This window comes from Terrapene carolina, unplaced genomic scaffold, assembly GCF_002925995.2.
Source record: "Terrapene carolina triunguis isolate 2854851 unplaced genomic scaffold, T_m_triunguis-2.0 Scaffold67, whole genome shotgun sequence".
NCBI lineage: Eukaryota > Metazoa > Chordata > Testudines > Emydidae > Terrapene > Terrapene triunguis.
In genome coordinates this window covers 26,407,303-26,432,623 of record NW_020664418.1, presented here as the reverse complement: position 1 = coordinate 26,432,623, position 25,321 = coordinate 26,407,303, and the positions used below count along the sequence as shown (strand labels likewise).

The 25,321-nt window shown below is 45.5% G+C and overlaps 1 protein-coding gene and 1 long non-coding RNA gene across 5 annotated transcripts in view; one reads left to right on the top strand and one right to left on the bottom strand.

The window, feature by feature from the left end:
• The window catches only part of TCF12 (transcription factor 12), a 328,708-nt gene extending 324,628 nt beyond the window's left edge, over nucleotides 1-4,080 (top strand). For all 4 annotated transcript variants that reach the window (XM_024204916.2, XM_024204915.2, XM_024204914.2 and 1 more), the window contains one exon: nucleotides 1,790-4,080. The gene's annotated coding sequence lies outside the window, so the exon portion shown is untranslated. The remainder of the gene's footprint in view (nucleotides 1-1,789) is intronic.
• Nucleotides 2,397-24,898, bottom strand: LOC112110089. The gene is made up of 5 exons (XR_002908374.2): nucleotides 24,854-24,898; nucleotides 22,331-22,481; nucleotides 6,619-6,745; nucleotides 6,362-6,519; nucleotides 2,397-4,543 (listed from the first exon to the last, which is right to left on the bottom strand). It is a non-coding gene; the product is annotated as an uncharacterized LOC112110089 (long non-coding RNA).
• Between the last annotated feature and the right edge of the window lie 423 nt (nucleotides 24,899-25,321).

Genomic DNA, 25,321 nt, shown 5'->3' with positions numbered 1-25,321 from the left:
CTACCTCAAAGCATAAAAAGCCTACTGAGTTCCTCTAATTTTTGTTTCATTTCACATCACTACAATAGGCCCCTTCTAATTTGCCAAAAGACAGTCCTGTCAAATCAACACGGTGGATTTTCATGCCACGATAAGAATTGAATTTCTCTGCATGCTTTTACAAAGAACATGTAGCAAGAAGTACCATGATGTCGTTAAACTTTTAAGTAATTACCCTATTAGGGTAACAAAATCTCATAGACTTTAAGGTCAGAAGGGACCATTATGATCATCTAGTCTGACCTCCCGCATGATGCAGGCCACAAAAGCTGACCCATCCACTCCTGAAATAATTCTCTCCCTTGACTCAGCTGTTGAAGTCCCCAAATCATGATTTAAAGACTTCAAGTTGCAGAGAATCCTCCAGCAAGCGACCCCTGCCCCATGCTGTGGAGGAAGGCGAAAAACCTCCAGGGCCTCTGCCAATCTACCCTGGAGGAAAATTCCTTCCCGACCCTAAATATGGCGATCAGCTGAACCCTGAGCATGCGGGCAAGATTCTCCAGCCAGATCCTCCGGAAAAAAGTTCTCTGTAGTAACTTTTAATATCCCATCATTGACCATTGTTACTAATTACCAGCGATGGCACGTTATTGACCTATTGACCTAAAATCTGAACATTGATGAAAAAGATTGTAGTAATTAGTTACATATAACAGCATGCACCTTTAATTATGTGAATTAGAATATGAATAATCATTTGTATAACTTAAGAAAAGATAAGAGCTTCTGCAGAAAATGTCCAATTCTTAGATGAAAATTGTTAAACATGTAGTCTTGGTAAAGACAAATTTAAACAATTGTTTGGTTTTTTAGACCTGAAAATTGAGTGTTGCAAATATTTACCCCCCCCCACCACCACCTCCTAAACAATATATAAAATCATGATTTTTCCAGACAGAGGGAAATTTTCAGTGCCATTCTGAAAAAGAGTAGGCTATTAACAGTTTTTCCCACATCAGTTTCTTTAGTTGGTTGTAGTTCTTTCATTTTTGCTAGGTTGAGACATTTATTTTTAAAATAACACAAAGCGTATGATAAAGTGCTCATGTACTTCTAAACCATACTGGATTGTTAAGAATTGTTCCATTCCATTCCATTGTAGGGTTTTGTTCTAAAGGTGAAGCTCTCCTTTGAGTTGAGGAAAAAATAAGTTAGTTTTGGTTTCTCTATATAATCAGTGGTATCTTGCTGCTGATACCTCAAGATTTTAATAGCTTTTCAGTTGCCTAGATAAAATGGATTTAGTGGTTTCAGTCCAATTCCTGGGAGACAGGTTTCCACATTATAAGAATTACCATCCTGACCAACATCGTAGTTGGCAGTCTCAGCTGAGAAGTCCATGCTGGAATGGGCATGGAGACTGAGCTATCTTGTCAACCTCACCAAAAAATGTTTTTCCCAGGCCATCTTCATGGCACATCAGTGGAGTAGGATATTTTTGCACTGTTTGCTGGATGTGCTTGAGGGACATAGAACTGCAGTAATTTGGTACATTTCATTTGCACTAAATTCACTGAAAAAAGACCTGAAGAAGAGTTCTATGTAAACTCGAAAGCTTGTCTCTTTCACCACCAGAAGTTGGTTCAAAAGAAGATTTCACCTCAGCGAGTGTCTGTCTCTAATATGCTGGGACCGACACAGCTGCAACAACACTGCACATATGATATAGCTACAGTCTATATAATAGTGTTGTTAATTTTTCATTAATTGTTTTACTAATACAATTTTTCTTCTATTTCCATGCCAGAATTCCAGAATTATCGGTAGGATATATAGAAGGTGACCTTTCTTTACAAGGACACAGACAACTAACATTATATGAAGACACAAATCTGACAGGAGAAAACACTTGAAGCAAGAAACCCAAATGCAATCTTATGATCAAAGCTACTGGTCAACACCTGCATCAGAAGTGAAGATACAAAGATCTTCAGATAGAATTTCAGCCCATGAAATACTCTGAACATATTCTGTTGCAAGCAGTGTGTCGCTTCTGCACAATCAGAGACTGTTGTGATCTCTCCACTCATCGTGGAAGTTGCCTTGTGCCTAAACTGAATTGACAAATGCATTGTAACTACAAATTTTATTTATTGTTATGGAACTGTAAAGGTCTACATATAAAGGGAAAAGTTAACATGTTGAAAGCTGATAGAATTTCAGCTGATGCCAGCATTTGTTAAAGCTGTTCACATTCAGAGAACAAAGCCGTGACAACCGTTGACCCTTAGCATTCCCAGCGTACCTATTAGTGTCTTAAAAAAGGAAGGGAAAAGTCTTTTGTTGTCCTTTCCACTCCTTTTGCCATATGACTAGTGTTTTCCATGCAATAGGAAAATATTCCTTGGCATAGCTTTTTTTTTTGGTCTCTGGTAATCTGAACAGTTATGGTCATCGTCCGCTTCCATACTGAGCTCCATACTTCAACCCATTCGAAGGTACAGTGAAGACCGCAGACAGGAGCAGTACTGTGACCATGCCATTTCTTGGATTTAAAAAGTGGTATTTTTTCCCTCAGACTTTCCTCAAATAAATATTTTTATTTCTAATTATAAACCAAACCTTTTTAGGCTTCTAGGCTTCATAGTAAAGCTTGTAACGTGAAGTGTAAATTGGGTGGGGAGAATCTACTTTGTTAGAATTGCTTTGTTTTCCAAGCAGTAAGTACTACATATAGTACATGTAAAGTGTTAGCTGTACGTAAGCACAAAATGCATTAAAATACAAAGGAGACTTTTCGGGCTGTAATTATGGTGAACAGTAAAATCCTAAATTCACCATGGCAGGTAGTGTGATGAACTAAACACAGCTGTGGTGGGCTAATTACATAATGGGAGATAAGAGCAATGGTCACCAATCTTTTTACTTATTGTATACATTAATTATCTTGTCATTTTTGTATGGCTTGTCAGTGGAGAAGAATTCAGTGTGATTCAATCAGTTGCAAACAAACTGCCCCCTCCCAAGCCATATTAGCATTAAATCATTAAATGTTGCTCCACCAGAACAGTGTCCATAAGTATTCCTTTGTCACTAATGTGTTGATTGTTAAAATCCCTCTGAACTTCCATGGAAACTGTCTTCCACTGCAATGACCATGGGGGAAAACTATCAAGCCAAGGTTGTCTTAGCTATTGTTTGCCACCAGTGAAATAGGCAATACCCTATCAGCTCATACACAAAAAAGGAACAAAACAGTTAATCATTTTAAATAATTTCAATTAATTTAAAAGAACAAAAAAAAAAGACTGTTAAAACAGACTAATGAATTTAAAATCACGTTTTGGATGATTCCTAACAAACCAGTTGTTTGTGAAATTAGTGATTTCATTCTATTACTTTAATTAATTTGAATATATCATCAGATAATATCTGACTATATCTGTGGCCTTGTTCTTCATTTCAGTGTTTATCAGCTAAACAAATTTGTCGCTTATGACGTGTGAAAGTGATCACGTGCCACTGCCAGGCCTTTTTCCTTCTAAGCTTGTCGTCTTTTTGGCTATATTAGACTTTGCAGTATGCCCAGAAGCTTTCCTTCATAAAATAGAAAGAAAAAAACATTTGGCTTATTTTTCACTGTAGCTAGTCTTTTATACAATAATCTTGTAAGAAAATTTCTTGAATTCTAAATATTACTCTTTCTAGATTTTTGAAATCGAAAAAGTTTTCAGTAAAAAGTTTCTTACTTTATTTTACTATATTAGGTAGTAAAAATGTAGGGTTATTTACCATAACATGTTCATTAATATCAGAAATTTACAATAGCATTGTAAGACCATAGTAGGGTTCTAGCATACCGTGTAGTACCTATGGAGTATTGTAAGAGCTAATTGTCCGAGATGAATTGCTTCTCATCTTGTTCTCCAGTTTCCATTGTTGGTTTATTGCAGATTTGTACCCTGTGTCAAATTTCAAGGTATTGCTGATAAAACCTTTTCAACCAGCAGCAAGAAGTTCAAAAAATTTTCTGTCAATGTAACAGAAAACACTATGTATATAACATTTATGTAGCAATAAATGTGCCATCTTTTTTAACATGGTAAATCAGTGAGTTTTTAAAAATTCTCTTTCATTAGAGATTGTGTTGCTTGGAAACCCTGTGGCACAACAGCTTCCCTGTTTACTCCAGTAAAAATCAAATAGATTTTCAAGGCATGCAGCTTAAATTGCAGGCACAAAATGGGTATGTGCTGCTCCCATTGAGCTCAATGGCAACCCCCCCATTGATTTTAGTAGGACCAACAGCCAAGCAGTACTGGCAGCCCCCAAAAGGTGTGTGCGCACATGCAAACAGCAAGTTGGTAGTTGCAGTTGCTACTGCATTGCATATAGTTTGCACCCCACACCTTCATTCCTCCTGTTTACAAATTCAGTAGGAAATATTTCACCTGCCCTTCAAAGGTTAGCATGTTATCAAGCTCCAAGACCTCCCTGTGTGTTGATCAGATTCATGGGTGCCTGAGTTACTTTCAGATTGACTGCCACATCTATTCAAGATCTGTGAAAGAGACATGCACAGGTGAGGCTTGAAAATTTTCCTAGCTTTTTTCCCATTATTACAAACGAAAAAGGAATCGGGTATCAACTATGCATAAATAAATTATCACAGTGAAATCTATTTACAGTTTGTAATCTGCAGTTTGTTTAAAACCAAATACTTTAAGTGGTAGCACAATTAAATTTTGGTCTCCTAACACCTTAAATAATGTTTTTTCTACATTTTATTTGTCTTGTGGCCTAAAATAAGAATAATAGTCCCAGAAAGAAAAGTAGAAGAAAAAGAAAAATTAAGAGATTACAAAATATCAGGGGATTGGTGGGCTGTCCTACTCATTTTTCATTTAAATGTCAGTGTGTTCATTCTCAGTCTTTAGAGCTACTACTTACAATGTAGCTTTCAACTCATCCTGTATCTTTCTCTATATAATGTTAAAGTATCTTGAAAATAATTGTATTAACTAAGGCCTAGTCTACACCAGAACAGGTTTGCTATTGTAGCAAACCCTCCTATTGTAGATGCAGCGTATGCTTTTGTCAGTATGACTTATACTGCTTCTTAGAGCAAAATACCCTATGGCAAAAGCATTTCTATGCTGGTATTAACTGCATCTACCTGTAGGTTTTTGCCTGTAAAGACACAGTACATCAGTTCTGCTTATTAACAACCCCGCACTTGCCGGAAAAAGTTGCTATTATCTGGCAGTTGCTAATAAGTAGAAGGCAGGTTTGTGAGGCAGGAGCCAGGGAAGGAAGCACTGGGATGTGTCTTCCCTGGCTGCAGCCCTGCAAACCTGTGGGCAGGGCAGCAGCAGGGAGCGGGGCTGCAGTCTAGAAGCTGGGGCTTTCCACAGGGAGTGGTGGTGCTGGGGCCACGATCTACACTGTACCTCTGCCTGCACTCTCCAGGGGTTGGGGCTCAGCACGTCCCAACGCTTCCTTCGCTGTGCACAGTCCCCCAGGAGGGCGTAGCCTGGAGAGCACAGGGAGAGGTACTGTGCAGATCCAGCATATGGACTGCAGCCCCTCTCCCTGCTAGTGCTTGGCCCACAGCACCTGTGTGGGCCCTGTGTGCAAGCAGGTGTGCTGGGCTGCAGCCCCCAAAAGAAGTACTGGGACATGCTGAGCACCAGCCACAGGCAGGTGTGCCGAGCTGCAGCCTCGCAAACCTGCCTGTAGAGGGTGCTTGGCATGTCCCAGCGCTTCCTTCTGCAGACCTGCCTGCAAGTGGGTGGCATCTTTCTTCTAAAAAAAAAAGTTGCCAATAAGCAGCATGCCATTGCTCAATATCAGGATTGCAACTACGTGGAATCTACTGTATTTTGTAAACATAACATATGTGTGTGTGTGTGTGTGTGTGTGTATGTATGTATGTATGTATGTATGTCACTCCCCAACTGACATTATTATACTGGCAAACGTTTCTAGTGTAGACCTGGCCTAATACTGTATAGGAGGCTCGATCTACCATGCAGGTAAAACCAGCCTATGCATGTGGGGAGAAATGAATATTTTTGCCATCACATAGCATAACATTGCAGTTGTAACCTTTTTTCGTAGCCCTGGAGGACTGTGAGATTGATCTTTCTGATGCTTTCTTCAGCACAGACCACGTTTCTATCCCAATACCTTTTTTCTTACCCTGGTAATAATTCTAAATTCAGCCTTTTAGCTCTACTTTCTCCTCAGACAAACACCTGCCCTGTCCCACCTCAATGTCAGAAAATGACAAACTGACAGCTGTGTGAGGAGTTGAAAACAATACATTTCTTTAAACGTCTCTCCCTTTCTTCACCCTCCTTTTCTGTTTCTACCATACCTCTGGCCTGTTTTCATCAACTTTCTCTAGCCCCAATCTTCCTTTCGTCTCTTTGCACTGATACATTCCCTTCTTCTTTCTTGATTTTTCTTTAAAAATGTAATAAGTTCGGATGTTGGTCTGGCCACTGAGGGGAAGAGATGCATGCTGGGCTGTCTCTGTTAAACAAAATCCTATTAGTGATCTCTGAGCATCTGAAACATTGTGGGTAAGGTTTTCTGTCATTCCAAAATAGGGAAAGGCCAAAACATAGAAACCTGATTTTGCTCTTCTCCCATCACGAAGCAGAAACTGTTGGACCCTCCTCTTCTCAGACTCTCATAAGAAAAATAGTCTGGCTATCCATGAGGCCATTACAGAGCAGAATAAGAGATGTAACTGAGCCTGCAAAAGAAATTCCAGGTACTGGGTAATACAGTTAGCTCTTGAATCTGTAACATCACCACTTAGCACTTACATAACACATTTCAGCTATAGCTTTTGAAGTGTTTTATGAAGGAGGGAAACAATTTTGTCCCCATTTTACAGATTGGGAAATTAAGGCGATTGCTATACACACCTTATAGAAAACCTTAGCCATGGTGCTTCCAGTGCTACCAGGGTTGGGGGAGGGTGTTGTACTGCTTTAACTCGACCAGGACAGTTAAAGTAGTACACTGTCCCCCTGTGCGGATGCAGTTACATCCATGGAAAGGTGCTACCTACTGATATAAGCTTATTCCCCTCCCATAAAGGAGTGAGCTATATTGATACCAGGCTCTTTTATACCAATATAACTGCATCCAAGGTAGGGATTGTACTAGTACAACTATTTTGTTTAGCGGGGTCAGGGAGAGGAACACATGCTTACCCAAAATACTCATACCGGTTTAAGAAAAATAAATAAACCAACTGTTTAGACCAGGCCTTAGGCAGAGATTGTGTGACTTTTTCAAGTTGTCAGTGAGTTATTGGCAGAGCTGGGAATAAAATTTCTTCTGATTCTCAGTCTAGTCTCCTATCCACAAGCCCACACTGGTTCCACAGACTTTAAAGTAACAACTGTTGATGATAACTAATGAGAGATGAGCGATATGAAGATGAAATGGGCACAGAAAAAGCTAGACAGAATGGCAGCCAAGATCAAACCAATTGGAAATGCTGAGGGCTATGGCTGACCACAGAGAACAAAACTTCCAGAAAAATCAGGTCAGTGCTAAAGTTTAAATTTTGAGAATTTCAGGTGACGATTCAAAGAACAGAGCTTCTGAAAAGAAGAATTTCAAAATGGCTGGGTCTCGCTTTCAAGGAAGAACCAGTGCATCTTTAATGCTGCTACCTAAATGCCACATAAAGGGAATGAAATGCAAGATACAACAGGCAGAACAGTAACTGCTACATAACAGGAGTGGAAGGACAGGAAAAGATCTTTTTTTTTTTTTTTTTTTATGCAACAACAAGTCGTCACTCATCATTGGTGGAAAAAGCTTTTGTTATTTCTGTACTAAGAAGAAAAGTGATACTATAATGATTATATTGCTGGAGAAAGTTCTGCCTCAGTCCTTTTCCTAGAAAAGCTCAGGGTAATGTACTTAGAAAAGATGTATCTGTTTTGAAGTGTCTGCTCAGCAATGAAGCTAGTAAAGAAAATCCAGGAGTAAAATATTCTTGAAAGCAAAAAGATTTGACAGTGAACTCATAGAAGAAAATTAACACTAAAGAAACTGATAGCTGGTCCGTAAGATGACAAAACAATACTTTGACCTTCATTTCTCTTTGTTCATTTGTTTTTTTCATTTCTTTCACTATTATCTAGTCTGACAGTCCCACTCCCGAGGTCTTATTCAGCAATTAGAACTAATAGTTTGCTAAATCATTTATGTACCTTAATAAAAATAACTCTAGGATACTTTATACTCTTAAAAGTTCTCAAACATTGATAGCTTTCAATTGTGCCAGCTGCTGTCTTCTCTCATGCCCGCCCCCCCCACACACTTTTTTTTAGAATCCTGGAAGTGTATTCTTTGGTGCTCAAACATGACTGAGAAACCTAAATGAGACTCTGCAAGTGATTCAAAGGCTTGTGAAAATGCCTTACAGTGAGAGACTTTAAAGAGTTCTATCTGTTTATCTTTATCAAGAAGATTAAGAGGTGAATTGATTATAGTCTCTGGGTAATTTCACAGGGAGAAACTACTGAGTCTAAAGGGCTCTTTAATTTAGCTGAGAAAAACATAACAAAACCAATCGTGGCTCATAATTGTAGCTTCTCACTCCAGAACCGCAGTCAAGACCTGGTGGTGTCACGTATCTCAAACAGTTCCTCCAAGGTACAGCACGTTGACAAGGGGCACTGCATCAGGCAATGTTCAAATGCGTGTCTAGGCTCTCCATGTTCCCATTCAGGGTAATTCCTCAGCTTCCATGTGGTCATCGTGTTACCAGTCTTTGCCACTCCAGTTCTTGCTCGTTGGACACTCAAGCCAGATGAATTCAAATAAATAGTGAAGGTGATTAACAAATGGAACAAGTGACCCAGTGAGGTGGTGGATTCTTCATCTCTTGAGGTCTTCAAATCAAGACCAGATGCCTTTCTGGAAGATATGCTTTAGTGAAACACAAGTCCTCGTGCTCAATACACAATGAAATGTAGGTGAAATGTAATTTCCTGTGATATACATGAGATCAGACTAGATGATCGAATGATCCCTTCTGGCCTTAAACTATTAATCTAGATCACTGCAAATTAAGTTCTCCAAAGATGGTGTCTATAGATGAAAGGACAAAAGCTGCCGTTTCAGAAATGGTTTTATACATACATTACTAAAACAAACAATACCCCCATAAGAGAATAAGGCCATTGTTCAGCCTCTTCCTTCCCAGAACTGGCCTCTTAGCAGAGGCCAATCTGCTTTGGAGGCAGGGGTGTCTAAAGTGCCCATTTAACTAAGGAGCTAACTAGAACCCACCACGAACCTTACTATGTCTGGTTGCTGGAAAGTCAGGGCGTGGCAGGACGACTTATCAGAAGGTGGCGATTCATCATGCTCCTGAGGGTCCAGGTGCCTTACTCCTCGAGATGCAGTAAATGATCGATTATATGGCTGGACTGCCAAGCTGCTGCTCCTCAAATGGCTTTTGTTTTCCTGGCTAAACCCATTTAATTTAAAATCTTTGTATGCTAGAACAAGCTCTCCTATACAACTCATGTAAACAGAACATTATTATACACTGGATTCAGTAGTGCAAGTAAGCCAGTATGGTCAAGTACGCCATACCATTAAGACATTTATTGCCGGTATGCCATACCGGAAAGACACGTTTTCAAGAATGAATTGTAGAGCCATGCGCAGATACAAACGTCTATCCGCAGATGTGGATATCTGTAGATAGAAATTGGTATCTGCTGAACCGCAGGGCTCTCCCGGGAACCGCAGTGGCAAAAGGAGCAGAACGTGGGGCTGACACTCTCAGGAGCCAGCGCCCTGTGCCAGCAGCTCCTCTGACGCGGCTGTACTGGTACTGCCCCCAGCCCCATCCTCCGGTGGGGCTGTACAGACCCCAGACAGGAGAGACAGCTGTGTGGAAGGGCTGGGGGCAGTACCCCTTCCAAAGTGATAGAAGCTAAACTGAAAAAAAACAACCCCTCTCTTCTGTAATAAATGTAGTCACATGAGGAATTAGACTGGTATACCTAGCTTGGTTTAAACTCACACCTTAGTTTATACTGGTATAACTACAGTAATTTAACTATACCAGTATTCTTCTTCAACTGGTAAAATTTTCCCTTGTAGGACAAGCCATCCACATAAGACAGACAAGAGACAACTGGTGGATATATGCAGACACAGGAACACAGAGAAATTATACAATGCTGGTCAACATGATACGCTGGGATCCCAGCTCATCAGCTACCTAAACATCAAGATTTTTGTAGGCATCACATCAAAAGAGAGTTGTCAGAAGGGATCCAAAGGGTGACAATGAAGTTGTGTTGCAGATGTTTGTGGGGATTTCCTCCAAACCACGAGGGCAGCATGGGGGGAAGCATTACAGTACTTGTTTGACAATTTAACAAGTGGGCAATAAGGGCTAGCATTGCTGGCTGAGCAAAGGCAGGAGTCAACAACTCAAGAGTACATGAGAGAGTATGCTGGATGGAGATGGGTCTGTAAAAGGCCTAGAACATGTAGACAAGTAGTTTATGTTGGATGTTGTGGCGCCCATGGAGAGATGCAAAGAAAGGGGTGACATGGTCAAAGTGATGGGCTAGGGCAACAATTTTTGCAGCAGCATTTTGAATGGATATAAGCAGGGCCGGGTTGCACTTGTCAAGTCCAAAGAAGATGATGTTGCAGTAGTTGCGATATGAGATGATGAGAGCTGTAGCTGTGTGGATGGAGTGGAAAGGCCATATCTTAGAGAGGTTTTTAGAGCTGTATTTGTACAGCACCTAGCGCAATGGAGCATGGATCCGGATGAGAGCTTCTGGGCTGTACTGCAACATAAATAGTAACTTAGTTGTATCATTAAATAACTAAACGACCTGATTTACTCAACACTTTCTGACTAATTGAGATAAATGAACGCAATACCAGTTTAAAGTGTCTGGACTCTGCTTCCATCTTGAAGTGATAACATAGTTAATTAAATGTCCACTTAATTTGCCTGACTAATTAATAACTGAGAGTGTCATTAAACTCAGTGCTTTTAAGTGCTTATTCCCATCCCAGCATGCAAGGACTTAAAATGACAAGATCATAAAGTGTGAGTACAACGAGCGCAAGACTGCTACAAATAAAGAATCCATAAAAAGTGACAGGCTACAGAATGAAAGGGTATTAACCTAAAATAAATTAGTGTCTGTCCCTCTCTGAAGCCAGATGGTCATATCAGCTCATTTTATAGGACTATAACAAATGTGTCAATAAAGTTTCTATTACAAGGTTTCCAAGAATGTAAATACAGATACTGCGTTTACAATATTTAATCAAGGGCTGGCTGAGTCAGGGGAAAGGGCGTGGCTGAAAGCAAACCTGACACTGGAATGTTATTTGTAAGCATTGTTGTAGTTCACTATTTTTCTTGCTCAACTTTTTGGCACATGCAGGATAAACGGGAGGGAATAAAAAACGGTCACCTACCTTTCGTAACTGTTCTTCGAGATGTGTTGTTCATGTCCATTCCATTAGAGGTGTGTGGGCACCCAAGTGTGCAATCGCTGGAGATTTTTGCCTTAGTGGTGGCCGTAGGGTCGGCTGTGGCACCCCCTTGAGTGCCACGCTCATGCATTGGTTTATCAGGCACCGCCGACCCTACGCCCTGTCAGTTCCTTCTTGCCGGCGACTCTTACAGAGGGGCAGGAGGGTGGATAATAGAATGGACATGAGCAACATATCTCGAAGAACAACAGTTACAAAAGGTAGGTAACTGTTTTTTTCTTCTTTGAGTGCTTGCTCATGTCAATTCCATTCTAGGTGACTCAGAAGCAGTGCCAATGGAGGTGGACTTGGAGTTCACAGTTTTGTAGCTAGCAGCACTGCACGGCTGAAGCCAGCATCGTCCCAGGCCTGCTGGGTAAGTGCATAATGGGATGTAAATGTGTGGACAGATGACCACATAGCAGCTCTACAGATCTCTTGGATTGGCACATGAGCCAAGAAGGCCGCTGATGACGCTTGTGCTCTAGTTGAGTACACTTTGACTATCGTCAGTGGAGGCACACTTGCGAGCTCGTAGCAGTATCAGATGCAGGCTGTAATCCAGGATGAAATCCTCTGAGCAGACACTGGGTGACCTTTTATCCTGTCTGCCACAGCAACAAACAGTTGCGTAGACTTATGGAAAGGCTGTGTCCTGTCAATATAAAAGGCCAGCGCCCTCTAAACATCCAGAGCGTGTAACCTGCGCTCCTCTTTGGAACTATGGGGCTTTGGAAAGAAGACTGGTAACAAAATGTCCTGGCAGGTATGAAACTGGGAAACTACCTTTGGTAGGAACACCGGGTGCAGCCGCAACTGGACCTTGTCCTTGTAGAACACCGTATAGGGAGGTTACGACATAAGCACTCTGAGTTCAGACACTCTGCAGGTGGACGTAATTGCCACCAGGAACACCACCTTCCAGGAGAGAAGAGAGAAGAGAGCTGGAAGCCAGACGCTGAAATGGAAGTCCCATGAGCCTTCACACCACAAGGTTCCAATCCTAGGGAGGGACCGGATCCCGGACATGCGGGTAAAGACGCTCCAGACCTTTCAGGAATCGGGCCGTCATGTCATGAGTGAAGATCAACCTGCCTTGGAACGGAGAGTGGAAAGCCAAAACAGCAGCCAGGTGGACCCTGACTGACAACAGTGACAAGCCCTGGAGTTTGAGGTGCAGGAGATAGTCCATGATCACCTGCAGGGAGGCCTGCTTGGCCCGGACACACCAATCCGAGGCCCAGCACATAAACCTTTTCCACTTTGCCCAATAGGTCGCTCTGGTGGAGGGCTTTCTGCTACCCAGCAAGGCCTGTTGCACTTGGGTCAAGCATCCCGCTCGTCCGCATTTTAGCCACGCAGCAGCCATGGTTTGAAGTGCAGCGCCTCCAGGTTCGGGTGCAGGAGACTGCTGTGATTCTGAGACAGGTACGGCCAAAGAAGGAGTTGCAGTGGCTTGGCTACCGAAAGGTCCAGCTGCGTGCCTAACCCGTGCTGGCGAAGCCACTCGGGAGCAATCAGAATAACCTTCGCCATGTCCCGCTTGATTTTCACTAGGACTCTGTGGATCAATGGCACTGGCGGGAAGGCGAACATCAGGGCCCCTGACCACCGATGTAGGAAAGCATCCGACAGGGAACTCCCGTCCATCCCCTGGAGCGAACAGAACACATGGCATTTCCTGTTTTGGCAGGACACGAACAAATCCACCTGGGGAGTCCACCACTTCCGTAAGATCATACTGGCTGCCTCCGGATGGAGGGACCACTCGTGACGAGACGAGAAGGTTCTGCTGAGGCAATCCACTAGCACATTCTTGGTGCCAGGCAGGTCCGCAGCTACTAGATAAATGGCATGCTGCAGAAGTGCCAAAGGTTGAGAGCTTCTTGACAGAGGGCTAACGACCTGGCTCTGCCCTGTCTGTTGATGTAATACATTGTGGCGGTATTGTCCATCAGGTGGCAAGAAGGCCTGGCAGGCCAGGCGAACCGCTCTGAGCTCCCTGACGTTGATGTGGAGGGCCAGATTGTCCCACACCCATCAGCCCTGGGTGCTCAGCTTGCCCAGGTGGGCTCCCCAGCCCAGGTCTGAAGCATCGGAGACAAGAGTCAACGATGGGGACGGGACCACGACCCAGCGTCCAACCACCAATCCAGGGACGACAGGATGTGATCCGGCACCCTGACCACTCGGTCTAGATCATGTCTGTTAGTGGTGTAAAGCGACGCCAGCCACGCTTGCAGAGGCCAGAGGTGGAGTCAAGCATGACTGACCACATAGGTACAGGCAGCCATGTGGCCCAACAACCACAGGCAGGTGTGAGCCATGGTGAGCAGGTAGCTCCTTACATGGGAGATCAGATCCGACATGGCCTGAAAACACACCTCTGGGAGGAAGGCTCTGGCTCGCGTGGAGTCGAGAACCGCTCCAATGAACTCCGCGTTGGACTGGCCTTAAGATGGATATTTTCTCATTTATCAACATGCCTAGCTCGTGGCAGGTGAAACGCACCAGATTGAGGCTTCTCTGTACTTGGTTCTGGGACTTGCCCTTGATGAGCCAGTCGTCAAGGTATGGGAAGACCTGGACTCCTGGATGTCTGAGGTAACTGGCCACTGGCACCATATATTTGGTAAAAACCCTTGGGGCTGATGAGAGGCCAAAGGGGAGCGCCATGAATTGGAAATGGCGTTTGCCCACTATAAACCAGAGGAAACGCCTGTGACTTTGGACTATAGAGATGTGGAAAAAAGGCATCATTCAAGTCAAGGGTGGCGTACCAGTCTCCTGGATTCAGGGAGGGGATAATGGATGCCAGGGAGACTTGTTGAGGCATCGCGGGTCCAGAATGGCCTGAGGCACGCTTTTGCCTTTGGGATTAAGAAGTAGCGGGAGTAGAAGCCCTTTCCCCTCATGTCCCGAGGGACCTCCTCCACCACCCCCAGGCACAGGAGGTTCTCGACCTTCTGAATGAGGAGTTGCTCATGAGAAGGGTCCCTGAAGAGGGATGAGAAGGAGGGGGGGGGGGATGGGAGGGAAGGGCAGCCAAAAATTGCAGGGTGTAACCATGAGATGCTATGTCCAGCACCCAATGGTCCGAGGTGACTTGGGACCAGGCCAAACGGAGGGGACACAGACTGTTGAGGAAAGAGCGGGGTGGATCCTGGACAGTGACTGCCCTCAAATCGAGTGCTTCTGGTCCCCGGAGTGTTTTGCTGGACTGGGCTGCGCAGGTGAGTGAGAGGAAGAAGGGCAACGGTGGCTGAACTAGTATCTCTGTCCCTTCTTCTTGCAGGTCCCTGGCAAGACTACCAAGGCTTAGGTGGCGGGGGCAGCTGGAACTGCTTCCTCACAGGCTGCGATGTATGCATTCCCAGTGAGAGAAGAGTGGCCCTGGTGTCCTCCAGTCCATGCAGCCTTGCATCAGTCTGGTCTGAAAAGAGACCATTCCCATCCAACAGGAGATCTTGGATGGAGGTCAGCATTTCCAGGGAGAGACCTGCAGTCAGAAGCCATGCCTCATCACCACCGCCAACGCGACCACCCTGGCTGCCGAGTCTGCCACATCCCATGTCATCTGAAGGGAGCACCTGACAGCCACAGTGCCCTCCACCACCAGGGTGCCAAATTCTTGGGCCAACCCCTGTGGAAGGGACTCCTAGAACTTATGGAGAGTACCATAAGCTAAAGTTGTAATGGCCCAAGAGGGGCTGATGGTTTGCCAACCAGAACTGCAAACTGTCCATCTAATAAAATCTTTCTCCCAAACAGATCCAACTGTTTGGCCTCTTTATATTTGGGAGTCAAACTGGTATGCCCCCGTTTGTCTCTTTCATTGGCCGCAGAGACCACCAGCAAGACTGGGGGAGGGAGGGTGGGTATAGAGGTACTCAAACCCCTCAGCTGGGACAAAGTGCTTCTGTTCAGCCCTGTGAGGTGGGAGGGATGGAGGACGGAGTTTGCCAAAGATCCTTGGCAATCTTAAGAACACCATCGTGCACCAGTAGTGCGACACGTTTTGGGGTGGAGGCTGACAGGACATTAAACAAGGTGTCCGTCTGCTCAGCCATTTCCTCTACCTCCAGGCTCAAGTTCTCGGCCACCTGATGCAGTAGGGCCTGATGTTCTTTGAAATCGTCTGGCGGGCTTGCCCTCGAGGGTCCTGCAACCGTCTCATCCGGGGACGAGGATGATGACTGCAGCGCTGGGGGAGGTTCCAGGGCATCTTCCTGCTTAGCGGTGGGCGCTGTTCCCTCTGCTCCGACCACCGGGCGTGCCTCGTGCACCGAGCCCAGTGCCATTGGTGCCACCAGCTGCTGCTCCGAGGTGGCAGCCGATGAGTGGTGAGAAGGGGGCATCGCCACAACCAGCATTCCCCATGCGCCCCAATAAGGTCACTAGTCGTGCTGCCAAGTCGGCGACATCGACATTGATGCAGCCTTGGGTGCCTGTTCGTGCTGGTGCAGACCAGGCAAGGGGCTGAACTGGGCTTCCGTGCCGGAGGAATCCCCTTCCAGTGACCACGGTGGGGCCGTCAATGCCTGGGTCTGCTTGCTGGCTGTTGCTGTTGGGGACCGGTGCTGGGGGGACTGAAGACGCGACGGGGAGCACTCCCACTATTTAGGTGACTGTGACCTGTGCCCAGAAGACTATCTGCAGGATGGTGAGCGGCGTCGGTAGTATGGCGACCAGCATCTTGCTCTAGGTGATCCGCGTTGAGATGGCGGCAACCAGGAACGTGGTGCTGGTGACCGAGGACAAGCCCCACAGCATCCGGGCTGTGGCTCTGGTGACTTGTGGCGCAGAGGTGGAGAAAGCTGCTTCGTCTCGGGGGATCAGCGGCACTCCACTGCCCCCTGAGGGGTCTTAGTGGCTGGCTTACCCTAAGGCTCTAAGACAGTAGACGAAAATTGCTAGCCCTTGCAATGCAAGGGAAAGCACTCCGACTAACCACCACAGGCTGTAAGAAGGAACTGAGAGGGCGTAGGGTTGGTAGCGCCTGATATACCGACACATGAGCGTGGCACTCAAGGAGGCGCCACTGCCGACCCTACAGATACTGCTAAGGCAAAAATCTCTGATGACATGAGCAAGCACTTGAAGAAGAACCTAGGTTGCACAGGCAACCTTAATTCTGGCATTTCCTATCTTTCGAGTGCTTGACTTTGCAACCTCACATGTTTAGTTTTGGTATCTTTCCTAGGCTTTCCTGAAAAAAATGGAAATTTCATTATGTGGGATGATACTGATGCCCATATGGCTCATCAGTAGGGTTGGAACTTTTAGATTCACAGTGTAGACTTCTGCCACTTGAGCTAATACAATAATTGGTAGTGGCAGTAGTCTGTTAACCTCTATGTGAACCAGCCACTGAAGGGGGATGAGACACGCTTTGTCCCTGGCTTTCGTGGATCTTTGCTAACTGCAGAGGAATGGTGAGACTCAGCAATCTTGGGTTATTTTCCAACCTCCAGAGGTAAGTGTGCTGTAGTGGTCACAGACACGTATACCCCTATTCCCCCCAGCACTACCCCTTTTGCCCTTGTCTCTACCTGCTTGTCCCATCTAACCCTTTCAACTGGCTTCACATACACCCTGCCAATCCCTGGCTTTCAGTCCTCATATCCTTGCCCAGCCAGTCCAGCCTCCCCCGGCCCTTCAGACTCCCATTCCCACCCGGGGCCTCTCATTTGATCTCTCCATGTCTCAGGCCTTCCCCACCAGGCTCTCTGGTACCGTCTACATTCCAGTAAGGCAGCTTCCTCCTGTTCCTCCACTGCTTGGAAGCCAATAGCGGGAGCATTGGTAGCAAAGGAGAGACATCCCCCTGCTCTCAGTTCCTGTGCCTAGCACCACAGCAGCAGTGGTGGCAACCGTGGGGCACCAAACCCCCCAATATTTTTGCACTTGCTCAAAGTTCCATGGGCTGTGGAGCTGGGCGGGGGGAGGAAGGGCTATGACCCAACCACTTGTAAGCAGTAGTCCTGTACTAAATCAGTGTGGCTGCTGTGGGCGAGCCCTGCTGTGTCGCTCCAGCTGCCTGGTCACACCACCACTGAAATTTGACTCATACCAAATTTCAGTGAGTGACATACTGACCTGGCACACAGGATCACAATACCATTCAAATTTGATCCAGCCGCCCCCCTGGCCAGGTATAGGGGTGTTGTGACCTAAGTTCCCTCTAAGCTGCACAGCTGCCTGTTAAGCCCTGCACAGGGGCTCAGGGCTGTGGCGAGCAGAGGCACCCCTCCCCACTGGCCCGAGTGCGGACCTGCCACAGTGGGGAGATGCACCCCTCCCCTGGCGCCAACCCCAGCATGGACCTGCCCGAACTTGCCATGGCTGGGGGAAAGGAGCCCCTCCCTTGGCCAGGCCCAGGCCTGCCGGAGCTGCCGGAGACAGGCGCTTCTCCCACGGCCCCGAGCTGCTGTGGCAAGAGAAGGCTGGGGGGAGTCCTCTCTCCCCACTGCAGCCCCGGGCAGCCTGCATCCCAAACCCCTCATCCCTGGCCCCACCCCAGAGTCTGCACCCCAACCCTCTCCCTCAGCCCTGAGCCCCCTCCCACATTCCGAACCCCTCAGCCCCACCCCCACCACATGAATTTTGTTAGGTGCACCAATATGAAGGTAATGTGTCACACATCACCTCCATATTGTGCAAATAACAAAATTCATTCTGCACATGGATGTAAAAAATTAGAGGGAACACGGGTTGTGATCCGGGCACATGGGGAGTGTTCCTGTGCGGTGGAGCTTCGGGGAGTCCACTGACAACTCAACTGCTGGCAGCACTGGCTCAAGCACTGTGTGGTAAGAGAGAGGGGAGACTCCCCAGCCGAGGGAGACCTGGGGTCCCTGTGGGAGGAGGGGGAGGCAAGTGGAGAGCAGAATGGGGCCCTGCTAGTGGGATTTTGTCCTCCCCAAGAAATAGCTCAATTGGTGCCACTGCAAAGCAGCCCCTGGTTGCTGGAATGAGCAGTTGTAGGGAAACTCTTGATCATCCCCAGGCTGGTGCACGTTGGATGAATCTTTGGGGAATTTGGCTGCCAAACTCTAAGAAGTTTCTACTGAGTACATGAGAACTGAGATTTTTCAGAGGCTTATAACTTGGCCAAATTTGGGGCATTTTTCACAAGAATAGCAAAAAAACCTTGCTCTGACAGAAATGCTGTACTCCTGCCAAATTTCAAGTCCATTCTCTAAAGCTTCTCAACAAAATCGTTGTAAGTAGTTTAACAACACAGGAAAAGCATATTTTACCTTAATCTCTGTCTTGGAAATGACTGAGCCATTTTTACTGAAACTTTCCAAAAAAACTTCAGCCTAAGGCAGGAAGATTTCAATTTGCACAATTAAAGTTTGGCAAAGTTATAAGCAACTGAAAACAGAGTCTGATAATGGAAAGTGTCAGGCAACTTTAATTATAGGTGGTGCTATCAGCTCCATCTATAAGGAGGAGGGCTTGCCAACAAAAAAGATGTTTTAAAACAATTATTTGGTACAGTCAAGTTGTGCCTATTGTTAGATTAGGTAAATGCATGAACCTATTGCTACCCTCTTCCTTCCTCCCCTGTTGTTGGTCAATGGTCACACACTTGTGGAGCATTCTGTTTTACGTTAGGTCCTAAGCATTTGGGGCAGAAACTATGCCTTCCTTTCCATTTGTTTTGCATTTAGCACAACTGGGCCCCAATTCCTTAGCTCAACTCGTGCTGCTGCACTACAAGGGAGTAATAATAATCTGTTAATTGGAAACTATTAAGATTTTTAACTGAACATTTGTTTTAAGTTTATTTCATTTTTTTCATGTTTTAAATATATTTTAAAATCCATATGGAGTGATGAGAAAGAGGGCTGAAAACATTTTAAGCCCAGATCTGAATTGTTGCACCATAAACAAATAATTCATTCTTTTCCCCGTCTGTACGTATTTCCTTTACTTTGTCAGAATACCTTCTGCCCTTTGAGGCCCCCAACCCTGCAAAGACATATGTGCAAGCTTCTCTTTAAGCACTTGGATAGCTGAGTTTGATAGAACTGCTCAGCAGCTTAAAGTCGGGCACATGTTACCTCTTTGTGGTTCTGAGCCCTAAAGCTTGTAGGTTTTTTTTAATGTGTTTCCTCCGTGCTGTTAGGTGTGGACATGCCCAGCAAGAGAATGGTGATGCTGACTCACAGTTTCCTAGTCCTTAGTGAACTGGAGGGAAAAAAACACTCGTGTCTTGGGGAGACAAGCAGCTGTTTTGGGGAAACTCCTTTCTCTGAGTGGAGTAAGGGCAGCAATTGGGGGAAAGGGCAGTGAGTCTGAGACCTTCCAGACTGATGTGGAGACATTTATTTTGAAAAATCAGGAAGGAGTTGCATATGGTGGAGCGGAAGAAAGGGAGTTGTGAAGACCAAATGTTTAACAGTAGTCAACTGTAAACAGAGTAACAGTCTGTAAACAGCATCTCTGAATAGAATAATTAACGGGCACATGTGAAGAGATGGAAGAGGAGATGGATCCTTGCTCATCAGACATCAAAGGGCAAGCCAGACAGTGAGGAATTAAGCACATCAGCTTTGAGGGGCTGTTAAAATATCCAGTAGCCAGGTTCTTTGAATATTATCCTGATCTTGCATAAGTCAAAGTATGTTATGATTTCATTGGAACTTTGCTTTAATAAAAAGTTGCAAACACAATCCAGTGAAGGAGGGGTATACTAGAGCAGCAAACCACACGGCATCCTGCACTGCCAGGAAGGGGGGAAGAGATGGCCCCATCATGGATGTGTAGCAGGGGCAGTTCTTCCTGTGGGGTTCGCTATGACAGATCAAAGGTTTGCGGTTTGCAACGTTATAAAGACTGATAAGGTAGGTGCTTAGGTGAGCTGATGTTTTGCCTTGTCTATACCAGCAGAGCCCCCTAGCGTAAATGCAATGTATGCCAACAGAAGGCATTTTACTACCACCATCTCTGAATGACATTATCTATGCCGATAGACACACTCTTCTGTCAGCACAGCTGTGTATACACTGGGGTTTTGCCAGCATAGCTGTATCGATTAGGGGTGTATGTGTGTTTTTCACACCCCATCCCACATAGCTATGCCGACAAAATTTTGTAGTGTAGACCCGGCCTTTACTCTGACAGTTCAAAGTAGGATCAGAAAGCAGAGGAGATGCTACTGAGATGGGTGGAGATGCTTCATTTTGATTGGTTGTTTTTCCTGTCCATGGCTAACTCTGTGAAAGGAGTCCTGTAGTTTGTGCGGGTTGGCCAGTTCAACAGGAAACAAATGAACAGGGAAGGGGATAAAAAGACATTTTTGGTATATAAGCTGAGATGCTTCCCAAAGAGCCTGAGGCAAGGAGAGGCTCTTTAAGGCTTGGTCTACCCATAAAACTTAGGTCAACATACCTAAGTTGCTCAGAGGTGTGAAAAATTCACACCTCAGAGAGATGCAGGTAAACTGACCTAAGTCCCAGTATATTCACCACTGGGCCAATGGAAGAATTCTTCCATCAACCTCGCCTACCCCTTGAGGGGGTGGATTTACTAAAGCAATGAAAAAACCTCTTCCCTGACTGCAGTGTGTACACTACAGCACGGCAGCTGTGCTGCTGCAGCACCTGCAATGCAAACATACCCTAGAGAGAGAAAAGTTATTTACAAAAGCCAAACCCCACTGAGTCTCCTCTATAAACTGCCATGGCGATTGACTTTTGGCTCTTTTATAACATTTGTTATTGTATCTATATTTGAATTCAAAATTCTAGAATTTTCCAGCCCATCTACTAACTGTTCTGTTGGTCAGATGAGAAGTAAAAGAAAAATCCAAGTCAGGAAGGAAGGAAACAATCTTTCTTTGTATCTCAACCAAGAGTGCATATGAGGCCGAGCAGAACAAACCAGAGAACCTGAGGCCAAGCAACGTGAGATTCCCAGTGTCTTGGGTGGTCTTTGCTGCTAAATTGCATTACTGTCATTTGTGGAGGATGTTTGTCTTCAAAACCTGACTGAAATTGGGGTAAGAGAACATTTCCTAACCAGTCTGTACAGTATATCATGAGCAGAGCACATTTGTTAGCATAATATTTTTTGGCCTAAAACTGCCAATTTAGAATGTGTGCCCCAAACTTAAATGAGCTGATCTTGGAGGCTAGGGACATGGTCAGGCCCTATTTAAGTTTCCTGGCACAGACGGATGCATGTTTATGCTGTAAAAGCAGCTTTTGCCTGCCCTAGCTGTAGCTCCACACACAATGTTCTTCCGAGTGGCAAGAGAAATCTGAGAGAGGCTGGGGCAGGAAGTGTATGTGATAAAACACACTGACCCTATTCCCTGACACTAGCTCCCCCCAAAGCCTGCTCTGAGTTCAGGTGTGCAGTGTGTAGCTCTGTGGATTTTAGGGAGAATTGAGCAGGGCACAGCTGTTGCCATAGATCCTTTGCCCTGCTTCTCTGCCCCCATTGGGTGATGTGTACTTCCCAGGGGCACATAGCAATGTCTGTACCTCCCAAGTGCAGGGACTGCAGTTGTAACATGTCCTGGCATGGGGCGCACAAAATGGGGAGGGGCTCTTTGTGTCTTTCCCATCAGCCCTGTGCATAGGCCAGTCAGCATTTGACCCTAGGTGAGCAAGACAATTGTCCTCTAGTAACCTCTTTACCACCCCTCCCAAAGGGAGAGCAGTCTGAGCTCCCTGCTTAACCACACATTTCACAGCGATTCCATCTACCCCCACTGGAAATCAAAGGTGGATCAGCTCTTATGAATCCAGAATAAATACATTACTCATCTTACCTGGCCTATTTGTCCCACTTCCACTAGCAATTTTCCCAGAGACAGACTCAGTGTATGACTAATGGGATTTCTTTTGGGTTAGACGTTCCAAGGTTGTCTATTCGAGGGAAGAAATTTCATGTTTCAGCAACTTAGATGTTGGCTGTAGTTACTGAAAAGAATGGAATTGCATTTAGTCTTTTAAAATCCTTATAGGCCTGGCTGAAAAACAGAAAAATCATTTTAGTGTTGCATGTCTGAGAGGTCAGTGAAGCAGAGTTCTTTGCTGGCACACAATAGACAATGTCTCAGTAATCCCGCTTCCCAGGCTGGCGGAGATAAAGCATATTATACAGTAAATCAGTTTCATCTTTAGCAAAAGGGTCAGCCATTACTGTTCTCTAGAAATCCCTCACTAGCCAGGTGTGTAGCAGCATGAACCTACAGTACACACTCCCACCAGTTAATGTATTTGCACCACTCCTTCACTTTAGCAAATTCTTATATGAGATTATACTTGTTGCCCAGCATAAGGCAGGAGAATTTTGAGAGGGACAATGGGCCTCAGAAGTTCTGAGTTCAGTTCCTTGTTCTGCAGATTTCCTGTGTGACTTGGGCAAATCACTTAATCTCACTGTGCCTCAGTAATTAAATTCTCTGTGCTTCTATCATCTGTAAAATCATCCCTTCATCTGTCTTTTCTATTTAAAATAGAAGCTCTTTGGGCAGGGATTGTCTTCTATTATGTGACTGTGCAATGCCTAGCCCAATGGGGCCTTGAGCTTAGCAGGGAACAATAAGTGCTACTGTAATATGAATAAATAACAAGAAAAGAGGCCAGATGCCTGGCCCCCATCCAGTTCCTTTTCACTTCAGTCAGAAAAGCAGGTGGGAAGCTGCTCAGCAAAGTAGCCTGTAAAGCTGCCCCTAATGGGCAGGCGGCGATATCCTTGGCATCAGGGAATCCTCAGGTGGCACAGAGCTGGCATGAAGGTATTTGGGGGACTTGTCTGCAGTTGCAGAGTTTGCTGCTGGAGTGCAGTGATTCTGATCCAGTGGAATGCCCCCTAGGCCAGTGTAAATTAGAGAAGCCCATTATGCCAGGGGTTTAATTGGACCCTAGTTATACCCAGGTTCAGGGGAGTGGAAAGGTGGCATTAGATTCACTTTCCCTCCATCCTCAGGTCCTGCACTGAGCACAGCTTGGCCAGAACCCGGCCTGCAGTTTTTTTTGTCCTTACAACTGCGTTGAAAACAGGGGAAATCTTATTGGAAAGTTTGGTCTTCACCAGCTCCTTATTTATTTACCCCCTTGCTGTCTGAATCCTTCTCTCTTTAACCTGCACAGGGATGTCGGCAGTCACTGTCCTCTGAAGGGCACAATGTCAGAACTCTTGGCAACTCACCACACAAGGAATTAGGATACATGGTACAATCTGGACGAAGCATCCTCTGATGCTTCTTTTGTCCTGACTGGGGATGTAGGGGAATGTAACTGTTTTCAAAATGGCTTTTCACCTTGAGCCTGACCCAGTGCCCATTGAAGTCAATGGGGGTTTGTCATTGACTTCAGTGTCTTGGGCCCTTTATCAGAAAGTTTACTGCTCGCTGCAAGTTTGATCTCCATGTGATATATCTGGAAGCTTTCAATTATCACTCTGCCTGTTGAAATGGGAAATTGACTAACTGTTATCTCTGTTAGCTTGTCAAATTAAGATTGGTTCCATCAGATCGTGATTAAATTTATGCTGAGCAAGGTTGCTATTGAGTTCTTTATGTCTGATCCTACTTTGGTGGAGTTTTTTTTTTTTTTTTTATCCCTTCTGAGGGCAGAGAGATGCAGGCTATGTGTTTGCCTTTTGCAAAGGATGCTAATCTTGTTTGGATCTCCTATTTTACCCCCTCCACTCAGCTGAGGACACAGCCTCTTCCATTGTAGGGACTGAGTAGCAAATAATCCGTATTTAGTGGTCCATGAAATGAAGAGCAACTGGTGATTCTCACACCAGCACTTAGACCATTTATCTCCATGTGAGAGCTTGTTAATCCTCAAGAAGCTGTATGAAAATGACAGATTTCTAACATTGCTTCTTTGCTCTCACATGTTTAGTATGTATTCGGCTAATCTAAGTCAAACAAGAGTTGACTTCAGCATTCGTTGCCCACTGTGACGTCCTTATCAAAGTCCTTATCTTTTTCTCTGGGTCCTAGTAACAGGGTCCTTGCCTCCCTTTTCTATTAATCACAGTTACCCTTGGCAGTTCAGAGACATTGAGGGCCATGTTTTCCAAAGAGCAGTCTCCTTCTGCATCCAAGTTCACGCCACATGAAGGGCCCCATTTTGAAGACCGTGCCACTCTACCCCTGCCAGCATGACCTTATGTGCAAGGTCATGCCACCAGGGGGCAAGCAGCGCACTCTTCAAAATGACATCTCCTGTCAGATACCGACAAAACTATGTCCAGTTTTGTCTGAATACTGGACGGGACAAACCCTAGAAAAGCAGGACTGTCTGGTTTAGTACAGGATGAGTGGCCAACCTACCTGAATCCTCCTGAGAGATCGCAGTGAAACTTTCATGGAGATATTCTGCAGTCCTCTCCCAAAGGTTTGTAGGGATGGCAGCCTTATTTCTTTCTCTGTGGTAAGACACCGCCCCAGCCAGTCAGCAATAACTTCAGCAGGCACCATAGCAGTACACAGTCAAGCAGCATATGGGTGAGAGCAGCTTCGGGACGCCAGCAGCTGTCCTCTCTCTGCCTTTATTACCCTCCGGAGTGAGATATCAGTTAAAATCACCACCACCAGGGCCGGTTTTAGGCCGATTTCCCGGAATCGGGCCCTGCACCTAAGAGGGCCCCACGCCTTAGGCGCCTTTTTAATTTTTTTTACTCACCCAGCCGCGGTCCGCTCCGGGTCTTCGGCGGCACTTCGGCGGTGGGGGGGAGGGGTCCTTCAGTGCCGCGGAAGACCCGGAGCTGAGTGAAGGACCCCCCACCGCCAAAGTGCCGC